This window comes from Eleutherodactylus coqui, chromosome 8 (assembly GCF_035609145.1).
Source record: "Eleutherodactylus coqui strain aEleCoq1 chromosome 8, aEleCoq1.hap1, whole genome shotgun sequence".
Lineage (NCBI taxonomy): Eukaryota > Metazoa > Chordata > Amphibia > Anura > Eleutherodactylidae > Eleutherodactylus > Eleutherodactylus coqui.
Window position 1 is genome coordinate 149,880,724 of NC_089844.1, and position 14,686 is coordinate 149,895,409.

A 14,686-nucleotide genomic window follows, 5' to 3' on the forward strand; every position below is an offset into this window, starting at 1 on the left:
TAGATAGATATGAGATAGATAGATATGATAGATATGAGATAGATATGAGATAGATAGATATGAAATAGATAGATATGAAATAGATAGATATGATAGATATGAAATAGATAGATAAGATAGATAGATAGATAGATAGATAGATAGATAGATAGATAGATAGATAGATAGATAGATAGATAGATAGATCCAAGAAGCACAAGTACAGTCCCTCATGGTTTTGGGGTTATGTACATCATGGGTACAAAGTCCCCCAAGTAGCTGCCATATGGAGTCTGAACTCTCTTGCTGTCAGTCAGTTGCTTCTCCAGATGCAAGGTGATAGAAGATATGATTGGAAGACAAGTATTATTAATGCCATGGACAGCAATGAATCCTATGATATTGTGGACAATCACTCAGAGGCTGCTCACCTGCATTTAAAGGGGTTGTCTCGCGGCAAGCATCAAAATTTTACCTTACCCCATTCTCCCTGTCACCCCCCTGGCATAAAATAGCAAATTAAAGCAGTTTTTAAACCGCTTGCTACTCACCGATCCGACGAAATAAGGAGTTTAAAAAATCTTCTCCCTAAGATGGCTGCCGGTCCTTTCCCAGGGATGCACTGCGGTCTTCTCCCATGGTGCACCATGGTTTCTGTGCGTTCCATTGCCGATTTCAGCCTCCTGATTGGCTGGAATCGGCACACGTGACGGGGCGGAGCTACGATGACGACGCGGTGACCAGCTCTCCGGCACGAGCGGCCCCATTCACCAGGCTGAAGACCGCACAGCGCAAGCGCGTCTAAAATAGCAAGAAGACATCAGAATTAGACAGATCCATGGCGACGGGGACGCCAGCAACGGAGCAGGTAAGTGAATAACTTCTGTATGGCTCATATTTAATGCTCGATGTATATTACAAAGTGCATTAATATGGCCATACAGAAGTGTATACACCCCACTTGCTGCCGCGGGACAACCCCTTTAACCCTGTATTCTCCACCTTGTGACATGAACACACGTCTAACTCAAGCTTCACCCAAGACAAATAGACCAAGATGAAGAGAAACCTAATGTAGTGTAAAGGCCAATGTAAAGAGCTGCATGTAACCGAGCTACACGCTGAGCGCCGCAACATTTATTTCAAGGTGGTTGTTTTTACTGTTATTAGCGTTCTGTAACCTGCAGGATGAATCTGGTTTATGGAACTACAGCATGTCCTAAGATTGTTGTCAGACTCTCCATGTTGGCTGTAAACAGCAGAAGAGAGAGATCTGACACGCAATACCCATCATTCCAGAGAGTGCTTAACATAACGGGGTAAGGTTGTGTGTAAGGCCTTCTCATAGCAGGCAGTGTTATGATGAGTGATCCAACTGAACGGATCAGTCCATGGATCAATGTTCTCCATGCATTCCTGTCTTTCACGGCTTCTTTCAGTTTGGCAATTGACAAGTTGGTGGTGGCCTTGATTGTACCCAGCCATCTTGTTCTTTGTCCTCCTGATCTTCTCTTCCCACTGACCTTGCCGAGCATCAGTACTGTTTCCAGTGAGTTCGCGCGCATCATGTGGGCAAAAACACAGAGCCGCTTTTGATGATTTTGCCCTCTAGTGATATTTTCGGTTTGACGCGATCTAACACTATCTTGTTCGCTGTCATGGCGGTCCAAGGTATCCGTAGCATTCTCCTCCAGCGCTATAGTTCAAGCGCATCAATTTTCCTTTTGTCTGTTTTTCTGAGTGTCCAACTTTTGCAACCATCCGTTGTTATGGGAAAGACGATTGCATTGACCATTCTGGGTTTTTTTTCTTGCAATGCTAATATCCTTGCAGATCTTTTTCATTCCTCGCATTGCATTCGTACCAAGTGTGATCCGTCTCTTGATCTGAGGTCCAGATTGCCCATTGCAGTTGATTTTGGACCCAAGGAAGATGAAATCTTGGACCGACTCGATGACTTGGTTGTTAATTTTTATGTTCGCTGTCCCGTTGCCTACCGCGATCATGACTTTCATTTTCTTGCTGGTGAGATACAGTCCTATGTGTTCGCTTTCCTCTTGCACTCGTTGGATAAGGTATTCCAGGTCCCTTTCACTTACCCCAAGCGGGGTGGTGGTATCTGCATATCGGAGGTTATTGACATTTCTGCCACCGATTTTGACTCTGATTTCTGATTCGTCCAGATTGCATCGCCTCATGATGGATTCTGCGTACAGATTGAAAACGACTGGTGATAGAACGCAGCCTTGCCGTACACCTTTCCCGATTCCGAACCAATCCGTGTTTCCATAAACTGCTGTGACTGTTGCTTCTTGGTTTTGTAAAGCGACCTTATAAGCTGTTCAGTATGTTCTGGGACGCCCATTTACTTCAGACACTTCCAAGGCTTGTCATATTCAATAGAATCATATGCCTTGCTGCAGTCGATGAAACACATGTACACGTCCTTTTGATACTCCCGGGTCTCCTCCATGATCCAGCGCAGGTTCGCAATTTGGTCTCTGGTGCCACGACCTTTGTGGAAGCCAGCTTGAACGTCCGGCAGTTCCCATTCAACAATTGTCGCAATGTGTTTTGGTATGATCTTTAAAAGAATTTTGCTTGCGTGCGGTATGAGGGCGATGGGGCGGTAATTGGAAAACCCAGCCGTGTTGTTGGCAACAGCTGCATACCAGCCCCAATCCCTGATAAATGGGGAGGGGTGGGGAAAGCATTGGCAAACTAATCCACTACCACTGCCGAAATACTTTGTGGGTCAAAACCAAATGAGTCCAATTATGGTGCTGGAAGGTGGGCCACCAGGGCTGGAAAGCATCGGTCATGCCAACAGGGAAGAACAAGGATGAAACTCGAATAACTGGGGCATTAGTGATGCGGGCAGCACACAGCCATTTGGATGCCTGTGCTGATGCAGCTACAAGTAAAAGGTGTTGTTAGCGTTTCCCAAAGATTCACAACATCGGCACATGGAACGTCTGTGGCATGAACATGGGAAAATTTGGAAACCCTAAAAAATGAAATGGAACATCTCAACATTGACCTCTTGTGTCTCACCGAGCTTCACTGGACAGGCCATAAGAACATTTCCGGGAGCAGACTGCGACTCCGATCATCAGCTCCTAGTCGCAAAAATCAAGCTCAGATTCAGCATCATCAAAAGGTTGCCAGCAATACACCGTTGCGATGTAGACAATATCAGCTATAAGCAGCTAAAGCAGCGGGCACCATCGTTAAATTCAGACAGCTAAATGCGCAATTTCAAAGAAAAGTCAGATGAGACACGGAACAACTACTGCAATTACCAATACGCAAAACTAGGAGAAGCAAACCAGCAAGGCCACATCCGAGCTCTCTTCGCCCATGTAAAGCGGATCTGGGCACCGTTCACACCATGCAAGGGAGCAACTATCAAAGACCAGGATTGCAAATTATTACAAGAAGAAGATCAAATCAAGCGTAGGTGGTGAGAATATACAGCAGAGCTGTATGCAGGCAATCGAACGGACAACCCAACGGGACATCAAGTAGAACAAGAACCAGTATTACGGTAGTTATCTTCTTGTGCATAGGGGTCAGTATTATAGTAGTTATATTCTTGTACATAGGGGGCAGTATTATAGTAGTTATATTCTTGTACATAGGGAGCAGTATTATAGTAGTTATATTCTTGTACATAGGGGGCAGTATTATAGTAGTTATATTCTTGTACATAGGGAGCAGTATTATAGTAGTTATATTCTTGTACATAGGATCAGTATTATAGTAGTTATATTCTTGTACATAGGAGGCGGTATTATAGTAGTTATATTCTTGTACATAGGGAGCAGTATTATAGTAGTTATATTCTTGTACATAGGATCAGTATTATAGTAGTTATATTCTTGTACATAGGAGCAGTATTATAGTAGTTATATTCTTGTACATAGGGGGCAGTATTATAGTAGTTATATTCTTGTACATAGGAGGCAGTATTATAGTAGTTATATTCTTGTACATAGGGAGCTGTATTATAGTAGTTATATTCTTGTACATAGGGGGCAGTATTATAGTAGTTATATTCTTGTACATAGGGAGCTGTATTATAGTAGTTATATTCTTGTACATAGGGGGCAGTATTATAGTAGTTATATTCTTGTACATAGGAGCAGTATTATAGTAGTTATATTCTTGTACATAGGGGGCAGTATTATAGTAGTTATATTCTTGTACATAGGAGCAGTATTATAGTAGTTATATTCTTGTACATAGCGGCAGTATTATAGTAGTTATATTCTTGTACATAGGGAGCAGTATTATAGTAGTTATATTCTTGTACATAGGGGGCAGTATTATAGTAGTTATATTCTTGTACATAGGGGGCAGTATTATAGTAGTTATATTCCTGTACATAGGAGGCAGTATTATAGTAGTTATATTCTTGTACATAGGAGGCAGTATTATAGTAGTTATATTCTTGTACATAGGGGGCAGTATTATAGTAGTTATGTTATTGTACATAGGGGGCAGTATTATAGTAGTTATATTCTTGTACATAGAAGGCAGTATTATAGTAGTTATATTCTTGTACATAGAAGGCAGTATTATAGTAGTTATATTCTTGTACATAGGGGGCAGTTTTATAGTAGTTATATTCTTGTACATAGGAGGCGGTATTATAGTAGTTATATTCTTGTACATAGGGAGCAGTATTATAGTAGTTATATTCTTGTACATAGGATCAGTATTATAGTAGTTATATTCTTGTACATAGGAGCAGTATTATAGTAGTTATATTCTTGTACATAGGGGGCAGTATTATAGTAGTTATATTCTTGTACATAGGAGGCAGTATTATAGTAGTTATATTCTTGTACATAGGGAGCTGTATTATAGTAGTTATATTCTTGTACATAGGGGGCAGTATTATAGTAGTTATATTCTTGTACATAGGGAGCTGTATTATAGTAGTTATATTCTTGTACATAGGGGGCAGTATTATAGTAGTTATATTCTTGTACATAGGAGCAGTATTATAGTAGTTATATTCTTGTACATAGGGGGCAGTATTATAGTAGTTATATTCTTGTACATAGGAGCAGTATTATAGTAGTTATATTCTTGTACATAGCGGCAGTATTATAGTAGTTATATTCTTGTACATAGGGAGCAGTATTATAGTAGTTATATTCTTGTACATAGGGGGCAGTATTATAGTAGTTATATTCTTGTACATAGGGGGCAGTATTATAGTAGTTATATTCCTGTACATAGGAGGCAGTATTATAGTAGTTATATTCTTGTACATAGGAGGCAGTATTATAGTAGTTATATTCTTGTACATAGGGGGCAGTATTATAGTAGTTATGTTATTGTACATAGGGGGCAGTATTATAGTAGTTATATTCTTGTACATAGAAGGCAGTATTATAGTAGTTATATTCTTGTACATAGGGGGCAGTTTTATAGTAGTTATATTCTTGTACATAGGGGGCAGTATTATAGTAGTTATATTCTTGTACATAGGGGGCAGTATTATAGTAGTTCTATTCTTGTACATAGGAGGCAGTATTATAGTAGTTATATTCTTGTACATAAGGGGCAGTATTATAGTAGTTATATTCTTGTACATAGGGAGCAGTATTATAGTAGTTATATTCTTGTACATAGGAGCAGTATTATAGTAGTTATATTCTTGTACATAGGGGTAGTATTATAGTAGTTATATTCTTGTACATAGGGGGCAGTATTATAGTAGTTATATTCTTGTACATAGGGGGCAGTATTATAGTAGTTATATTCTTGTACATAGGAGGCAGTATTATAGTAGTTATATTCTTGTACATAGGGGGCAGTATTATAGTAGTTATATTCTTGTACATAGGAGGCAGTATTATAGTAGTTATATTCTTGTACATAGGAGCAGTATTATAGTAGTTATATTCTTGTACATAGGGGGCAGTATTATAGTAGTTATATCCTTGTACATAGGAGCAGTATTATAGTAGTTAAATTCTTGTACATAGGGGGCAGTATTATAGTAGTTATATTCTTGTACATAGGGGGCAGTATTATAGTAGTTATATTCTTGTACATAGGAGCAGTATTATAGTAGTTATATTCTTGTACATAGGGGGCAGTATTATAGTAGTTATATTCTTCTACATAGGAGGCAGTATTATAGTAGTTATATTCTTCTACATAGGAGGCAGTATTATAGTAGTTATATTCTTGTACATAGGAGGAGTATTATAGTAGTTATATTCTTGTACATAGGGGGCAGTATTATAGTAGTTATATTCTTGTACATAGGAGCAGTATTATAGTAGTTATATTCTTGTACATAGGGGGCAGTATTATAGTAGTTATATTCTTGTACATAGGAGCAGTATTATAGTAGTTATATTCTTGTACATAGGGGGCAGTATTATGGTAGTTATATTCTTGTACATAGGGGGCAGTATTATAGTAGTTATATTCTTCTACATAGGAGGCAGTATTATAGTAGTTATATTCTTCTACATAGGAGGCAGTATTATAGTAGTTATATTCTTGTACATAGGAGGAGTATTATAGTAGTTATATTCTTGTACATAGGGGGCAGTATTATAGTAGTTATATTCTTGTACATAGGGAGCAGTATTATAGTAGTTATATTCTTGTACATAGGGGGCAGTATTATAGTAGTTATATTCTTGTACATAGGAGCAGTATTATAGTAGTTATATTCTTGTACATAGGGGGCAGTATTATAGTAGTTATATTCTTGTACATAGGGGGCAGTATTATAGTAGTTATATTCTTGTACATAGGGGGCAGTATTATAGTAGTTATATTCTTGTACATAGGAGCAGTATTATAGTAGTTATATTCTTGTACATAGGGGGCAGTATTATAGTAGTTATATTCTTCTACATAGGAGGCAGTATTATAGTAGTTATATTCTTCTACATAGGAGGCAGTATTATAGTAGTTATATTCTTGTACATAGGAGGAGTATTATAGTAGTTATATTCTTGTACATAGGGGGCAGTATTATAGTAGTTATATTCTTGTACATAGGGGCAGTATTATAGTAGTTATATTCTTGTACATAGGAGGCAGTATTATACTAGTTATATTCTTGTACATAAGGGGCAGTATTATAGTAGTTATATTCTTGTACATAGGGGGCAGTATTATAGTAGTTATATTCTTGTACATAGGAGGCAGTATTATAGTAGTTATATTCTTGTACATAAGGGGCAGTATTATAGTAGTTATATTCTTGTACATAGGGGGCAGTATTATAGTAGTTATATTCTTGTACATAAGGGGCAGTATTATAGTAGTTATATTCTTGTACATAAGGGGCAGTATTATAGTAGTTATATTCTTGTACATAGGGGCAGTATTATAGTAGTTATATTCTTGTACATAGGGAGCAGTATTATAGTAGTTATATTCTTGTACATAGGGGGCAGTATTATAGTAGTTATATTCTTGTACATAGGAGGCAGTATTATAGTAGTTATATTCTTGTACATAGGGAGCAGTATTTTAGTAGTTATATTCTTGTACATAGGGAGCAGTATTATAGTAGTTATATTCTTGTACATAGGGGGCAGTATTATAGTAGTTATATTCTTGTACATAGGAGCAGTATTATAGTAGTTATATTCTTGTACATAGGAGCAGTATTATAGTAGTTATATTCTTGTACATAGGGGGCAGTATAACAGTAGTTATATTCTTGTACATAGGAGGCAGTATTATAGTAGTTATATTCTTGTACATAGGAGCAGTATTATAGTAGTTATATTCTTGTACATAGGGGGCAGCATTATAGTAGTTTTATTCTTGTACATAGGGGGCAGTATTATAGTAGTTATATTCTTGTTCATAGGAGGCAGTATTATAGTAGTTATATTCTTGTACATAGGAAGCAGTATTATAGTAGTTATATTCCTGTACATAGCAGGCAGTATTATAGTAGTTATATTCTTGTACATAGGGGGCAGTATTATAGTAGTTATATTCTTGTACATAGGAGCAGTATTATAGTAGTTATATTCTTGTACATAGGGGGCAGTATTATAGTAGTTATATTCTTCTACATAGGAGGCAGTATTATAGTAGTTATATTCTTCTACATAGGAGGCAGTATTATAGTAGTTATATTCTTGTACATAGGAGGAGTATTATAGTAGTTATATTCTTGTACATAGGGGGCAGTATTATAGTAGTTATATTCTTGTACATAGGAGCAGTATTATAGTAGTTATATTCTTGTACATAGGGGGCAGTATTATAGTAGTTATATTCTTGTACATAGGAGCAGTATTATAGTAGTTATATTCTTGTACATAGGGGGCAGTATTATAGTAGTTATATTCTTGTACATAGGGGGCAGTATTATAGTAGTTATATTCTTCTACATAGGAGGCAGTATTATAGTAGTTATATTCTTCTACATAGGAGGCAGTATTATAGTAGTTATATTCTTGTACATAGGAGGAGTATTATAGTAGTTATATTCTTGTACATAGGGGGCAGTATTATAGTAGTTATATTCTTGTACATAGGGAGCAGTATTATAGTAGTTATATTCTTGTACATAGGGGGCAGTATTATAGTAGTTATATTCTTGTACATAGGAGCAGTATTATAGTAGTTATATTCTTGTACATAGGGGGCAGTATTATAGTAGTTATATTCTTGTACATAGGGGGCAGTATTATAGTAGTTATATTCTTGTACATAGGGGGCAGTATTATAGTAGTTATATTCTTGTACATAGGAGCAGTATTATAGTAGTTATATTCTTGTACATAGGGGGCAGTATTATAGTAGTTATATTCTTCTACATAGGAGGCAGTATTATAGTAGTTATATTCTTCTACATAGGAGGCAGTATTATAGTAGTTATATTCTTGTACATAGGAGGAGTATTATAGTAGTTATATTCTTGTACATAGGGGGCAGTATTATAGTAGTTATATTCTTGTACATAGGGGCAGTATTATAGTAGTTATATTCTTGTACATAGGAGGCAGTATTATACTAGTTATATTCTTGTACATAAGGGGCAGTATTATAGTAGTTATATTCTTGTACATAGGGGGCAGTATTATAGTAGTTATATTCTTGTACATAGGAGGCAGTATTATAGTAGTTATATTCTTGTACATAAGGGGCAGTATTATAGTAGTTATATTCTTGTACATAGGGGGCAGTATTATAGTAGTTATATTCTTGTACATAAGGGGCAGTATTATAGTAGTTATATTCTTGTACATAAGGGGCAGTATTATAGTAGTTATATTCTTGTACATAGGGGCAGTATTATAGTAGTTATATTCTTGTACATAGGGAGCAGTATTATAGTAGTTATATTCTTGTACATAGGGGGCAGTATTATAGTAGTTATATTCTTGTACATAGGAGGCAGTATTATAGTAGTTATATTCTTGTACATAGGGAGCAGTATTTTAGTAGTTATATTCTTGTACATAGGGAGCAGTATTATAGTAGTTATATTCTTGTACATAGGGGACAGTATTATAGTAGTTATATTCTTGTACATAGGAGCAGTATTATAGTAGTTATATTCTTGTACATAGGAGCAGTATTATAGTAGTTATATTCTTGTACATAGGGGGCAGTATAACAGTAGTTATATTCTTGTACATAGGAGGCAGTATTATAGTAGTTATATTCTTGTACATAGGAGCAGTATTATAGTAGTTATATTCTTGTACATAGGGGGCAGCATTATAGTAGTTTTATTCTTGTACATAGGGGGCAGTATTATAGTAGTTATATTCTTGTTCATAGGAGGCAGTATTATAGTAGTTATATTCTTGTACATAGGAAGCAGTATTATAGTAGTTATATTCCTGTACATAGCAGGCAGTATTATAGTAGTTATATTCTTGTACATAGGGGGCAGTATTATAGTAGTTATATTCTTGTACAGAGAGGGCAGTGTTATTATTAAATATCTAATATAACTACTATAAGAGCACAGTAGGGACAAAGAAGTTATTATTTGGCTTGTGCCGTGATCGGTTCCTCGTGCTTTATAACTTACTGGATCTCCATGAATTCAGTATAATGAATTTCCTTCCTTGAAGCACACACACTTACCTGGCAAACTCTGCGAGAGATCCGGTTTCAGCATCATGTACAGTCAACATGCGGGTATTGCAGACTTGGCACAGATTCCCCAGGCTCGTACCTTCTCTCTAATTATTCATATTCTCGGCAGGAGTATTTGTTTATCCATAAATTGAGAAAGTTCTGAGAAGGAGCCATGAGATCATTCCCCTTTAAATTGTGGTAATGGTCTTCTTACTGATTATGAAATGTTTTATAAGATCTGATATACTTTATGCTACTTATGTGTTACTTCTCTCCTGAGGTTTGTGGGATGGCAGATGCGATGAACAGTGCCTCAGATTTTAACGCGAGGCCCATTCAGTAGTAAGACATCTTTCATCTTTCTTCAGAAGAATCTTCTTGTACTGGATTCCTCAGGAGGCTGACAGTCGTACAACATAGCATGCAGCTGACATCAAAGCCTCCACTTCACTCATTTCTTAGGAAAAAGCCTTTCAGCAGAACATTAACCACAACTAGTCAGGGGCTTCAGAAGACTTTCCATCATGGAGGTACCTTGCTGATGACCCCTAAGACCTTAGGCTCACATTCATGGTAATGTTTACTCGCAGCGTCTTGACAATCGCTTCAAAGCCTACACCAAAGAGCCGAGAGAAGTGGAATGTGGTGGCCAATTACTGAGTGGGCAGCCATTCCTTCAGAAGGTCACAAGGGGCTGAGAACCAAGTGCTCCACTACTAATGGACTGCTCGGCACGTGACTACTAGGGGTTCTGTTTACTTCCAGGAGACGGAGGACTTGTTTACAAACTACATGAATATATTTAGTGGGAAATATGTGCAAATGGGAACGAGAAATAAATAGGAAAAACTTTCAGGGAAGATTCTATGTGGATTAATTCTTGGAACCAGGCGGGGCTGTTGATACAAAGTATTTACTCCCGAAGTGAAGGGATACTAAACTTCTTAACCTTGTAACAGTACATTGACATCTAGTCCGCAGGATCTTGTGGACCAGGAGTGGGAGATAGGTTGAGGTGCAGCTAGGTGGCGCTACTATGGGGGTATTTAACTAGGCATGAGCACTATAGACTCAATTTAAGAGCTCTGACTTGGTCCTGCTTACAGTATTGCCTAATGCAGGATGAGATTGGGGGTAATAGAGTATTTAACAGCATCGCTGAACATGCAGTCTTCATGTGCATTTTCCACACATGTGAAAAATCGCATGTATTTTCAATAGGAAAAAGCAAAAAAATCGCATTGCACAAAACTTGCATGTACGATGCGATTGATAACAATGGGATATATCTTTGTGGACTTGCAGAAAAATACAACATGCTGCGATTTTTCTATCTCACTACATCACTGCCATATGTAAATATACCCATGGAAAACTATGTGGTCTATATCAGTACGAGTTTTGTGCTCAAGATGTGATTGTTCCCAGCAAGAGAAACCAAGTCATCTTGTAGATATGATACCTTTTAATGGCTAACAAAAATACATGATGTAATAGCAAGCTTTCGAACCTCTCAGGGCTCTTCTTCGGGCTTAATAGAATAGATCCGAAGATGCATACATATATAAGAACGATCACATTTTGCTCTACTGGCTAACACTGGCTTGTGTGAATGCACCTTCCATTGATTTTTGAACCCAAAAGGTAAGTTAGCACAGCAAAATGTTCACATGTGCAGATTCCACCTCTACAATCTGCGGCTTTCTGCTGCGTTCTTTGCCGTGGATCCGCTCGCGCATTTAGCCATGTTACTTTGTAAAATCCATGTGCAAACCTCTGATACCTTTAGTTAGTGTTTCTGTCTTTAATATGTGGCCCAAGACAAAGGTTGGACACCGTTGCTCAAGGCCATCAGGAATAATTAACATTAACCCATGAAATGCTGTATACTGTCAACAAGATGAGTATAACCAGTGGAAGGGAGGAGACTTTTGACATTTCTACGAAATCCAATTCCAACCTTAGAAGTTGTCAAAATAGAAGGAAACTTTCTTTGTGTGATTGTAACGTGACCAGGACGGCCCCAGAAGTGTGATAATGTTGTGGGGGCTTCCTGTGTCCTCCTTGTGTGTGCGGATGAGCATTATCCTGCTGCCTCTTGGAAACCACCATGAGAGGATCACGTGGCTGCAGGATGTCCTGAACATATCGCTGAGCTGTCATTGTCCCTCATACCACTTCTAGGGGGGACCAACTGTTGTATGCGATAGACCCCCAGACCATCATACCAGCAGGGGGCAGTGTACCACTCAACAGCAGAGGCAGGATTGAGGTGCTCACCCTGAGGTCTCCAGACATGAACACACCCCTCGTCGGTGTCCAAACTATACCAAAATTCGTCCCTGAAGAAAACCTGGTTACCCTCAATATTGTCCAGTTTTGTCGTTCACGACACCACTGTAAACACGGTGTCTGTCAGAGGCTGTACATGTAATGGGGGCTGTGAGACCACATGTCCTTCAGCTAAGCATCTGGAAATGGTTCCGACAGACACAGGAGTGTAACGATAGCGCCCCTGTCTCTGAATGGCGGACAATGAAACAGTTGGAGCTGCTGGTGCTTGTTGGACGATCAGACACTCCTCTCTACTGGTGGTCTGTCGGAGGGTCCTGAGCCCGGTCACCTTCTGTGCCCTCATACATCCACTGGTCCCAACAACTCCTAACAGTCTGTTCAGACACTCCTCTCTACTGGTGGTCTGTCGGGGGTCCTGAGCCCGGTCGCCTTGTGTGCCCTCATACATCCACTGGTCCCAACAACTCCTAACAGTCTGGTAAGACACTCCTTTCTACTGCTGGTCTGTAGGGGGCATCCTGAGCCCGGTCAGCTTGTGTGCCCTCACATATCCACTGGTCCCAACACCTCCTAACAGTCTGGTCAGCACTCCTCTCTACTGGTGGTCTGTCGGGGGTCCTGAGCCCAGTCACCTTGTGTGCCCTCTCACATCCACTGGTCCCAACACCCCCTAACAGTCTGGTCAGTCGCTCCTCTCTACTGGTGGTCTGTCGGTGGTCCTGAGCCTGGTCAGCTTGTGTGCCCTTACACATCCACTGGTCACAACACCTCCTAACAGTCTGGTCAGAACGACCGGTGGGGGACAATTCGTCGATACGACCATCCAGCTTCTCACATCCCAATAATGCGCCCCTCTCAGACTCTGGTAACGGGGTGAAATCTCTTCTCTGCGTTGTAGAGGCGTCTAGTGGTTAACAAGCTTCACAAGCGGAATAAGAGGTCACTACACAAAAGGAGCCTCCGAGAGCCTTTTATAGACCAAGGGGTGGAATCACTTTTATGGTCTCAGATGGGTTTGCAGCAAAACGACAGCTTCTTTTTGACAAAGACTATATTAAAGCATAGCATGCAATGATACAATAACAGTAGAAATATTGTGCTGCAGTTGTCACTGTAACGCCTCTACGCATGGACATCCTGTCATCTGATCTTGTGTATTTTTAATTAGGTCACATGACAGGAAGTCTATGCGGCATTGGTCTATTGATGCTACTATGGCAACCCCCAGAGCAAGCACAAAATTTACGTAAGTATATTTAAGAGATTAAACAAGAACAAACCCCCAATAACAAGGGACTCTATCACTTGAGGTTATACGGTCTCTCGCTGTCATACACGTGGCTCTTTCCTAGCTTGATCATTGGAAATGATGGGAAACGGTTGTGGTAAACCAGTCATCCTGCAGCAGTTTTCTCGGTCTTACAGGTGCACAAAACAATGGGATTCTGCCATTCTACCCCCTACCCCACGGTATTGGACTCTGTTTTCAGATTAGAATGCCTTTGCCCCACAACAAGACTTAGTTTATTAGGTGAAAATTATCCCAAAAGTGAAGCAGCTCATGATTAGCTCCACCGACATCTTCTGATGGAGTTGTATCTTACTGGACCCTGTAGGTCATGTTGTGGGGTTAGAACCTGGGGGTTCCTCTTGGTCTTCTACTGGGCCAGTTTGACCTTATGGAGCCACCAATAAAAGCAAAGTGTAATCTCTTCTGAGTAACATTCCTTCATGTTTCAGAAGCTTGGTTTGTTAACTCTGTGGGCCGGTCTCCAATTCAAAGAGCAGATATCTCAGGACTAAAGCTGAAGGTTGCATTTGGAGCATGTCATTTAAAAGAACAGTCTCATAATTTCAGCCCAGTAATACCATATAATGCTGACATATATATACTGCCATATTCTGCCAAGATAATACTGACATATACAGTCAGTGTTATACTGCCATATAGTGCCATGATGATACTGACATATACAACCAACATTTTAGTGCCCAAAATACTAACATATACAGCCAATACTATACCACCATGTAGTACCAAGATAATGCTGGCATATACAACAACATTATACTGGCATATACTACCAAGATAATGCTGGTATATACAGGCAACATCATTCTACCATATAGAAGCAAGATAACACTAGTGCCAAGATAATACTGACCTATACAACCAACACTGTACCACCATATAGTGCCAAGATAATACTGACATATACTGTATAACCAACATTATACTGCCTTAGGCCGGGTGCACACTTCCCGTGTGTTTGAGGTGCCCCCGAAAGGCTTGGGTCCAGCTTACATCGGAAAA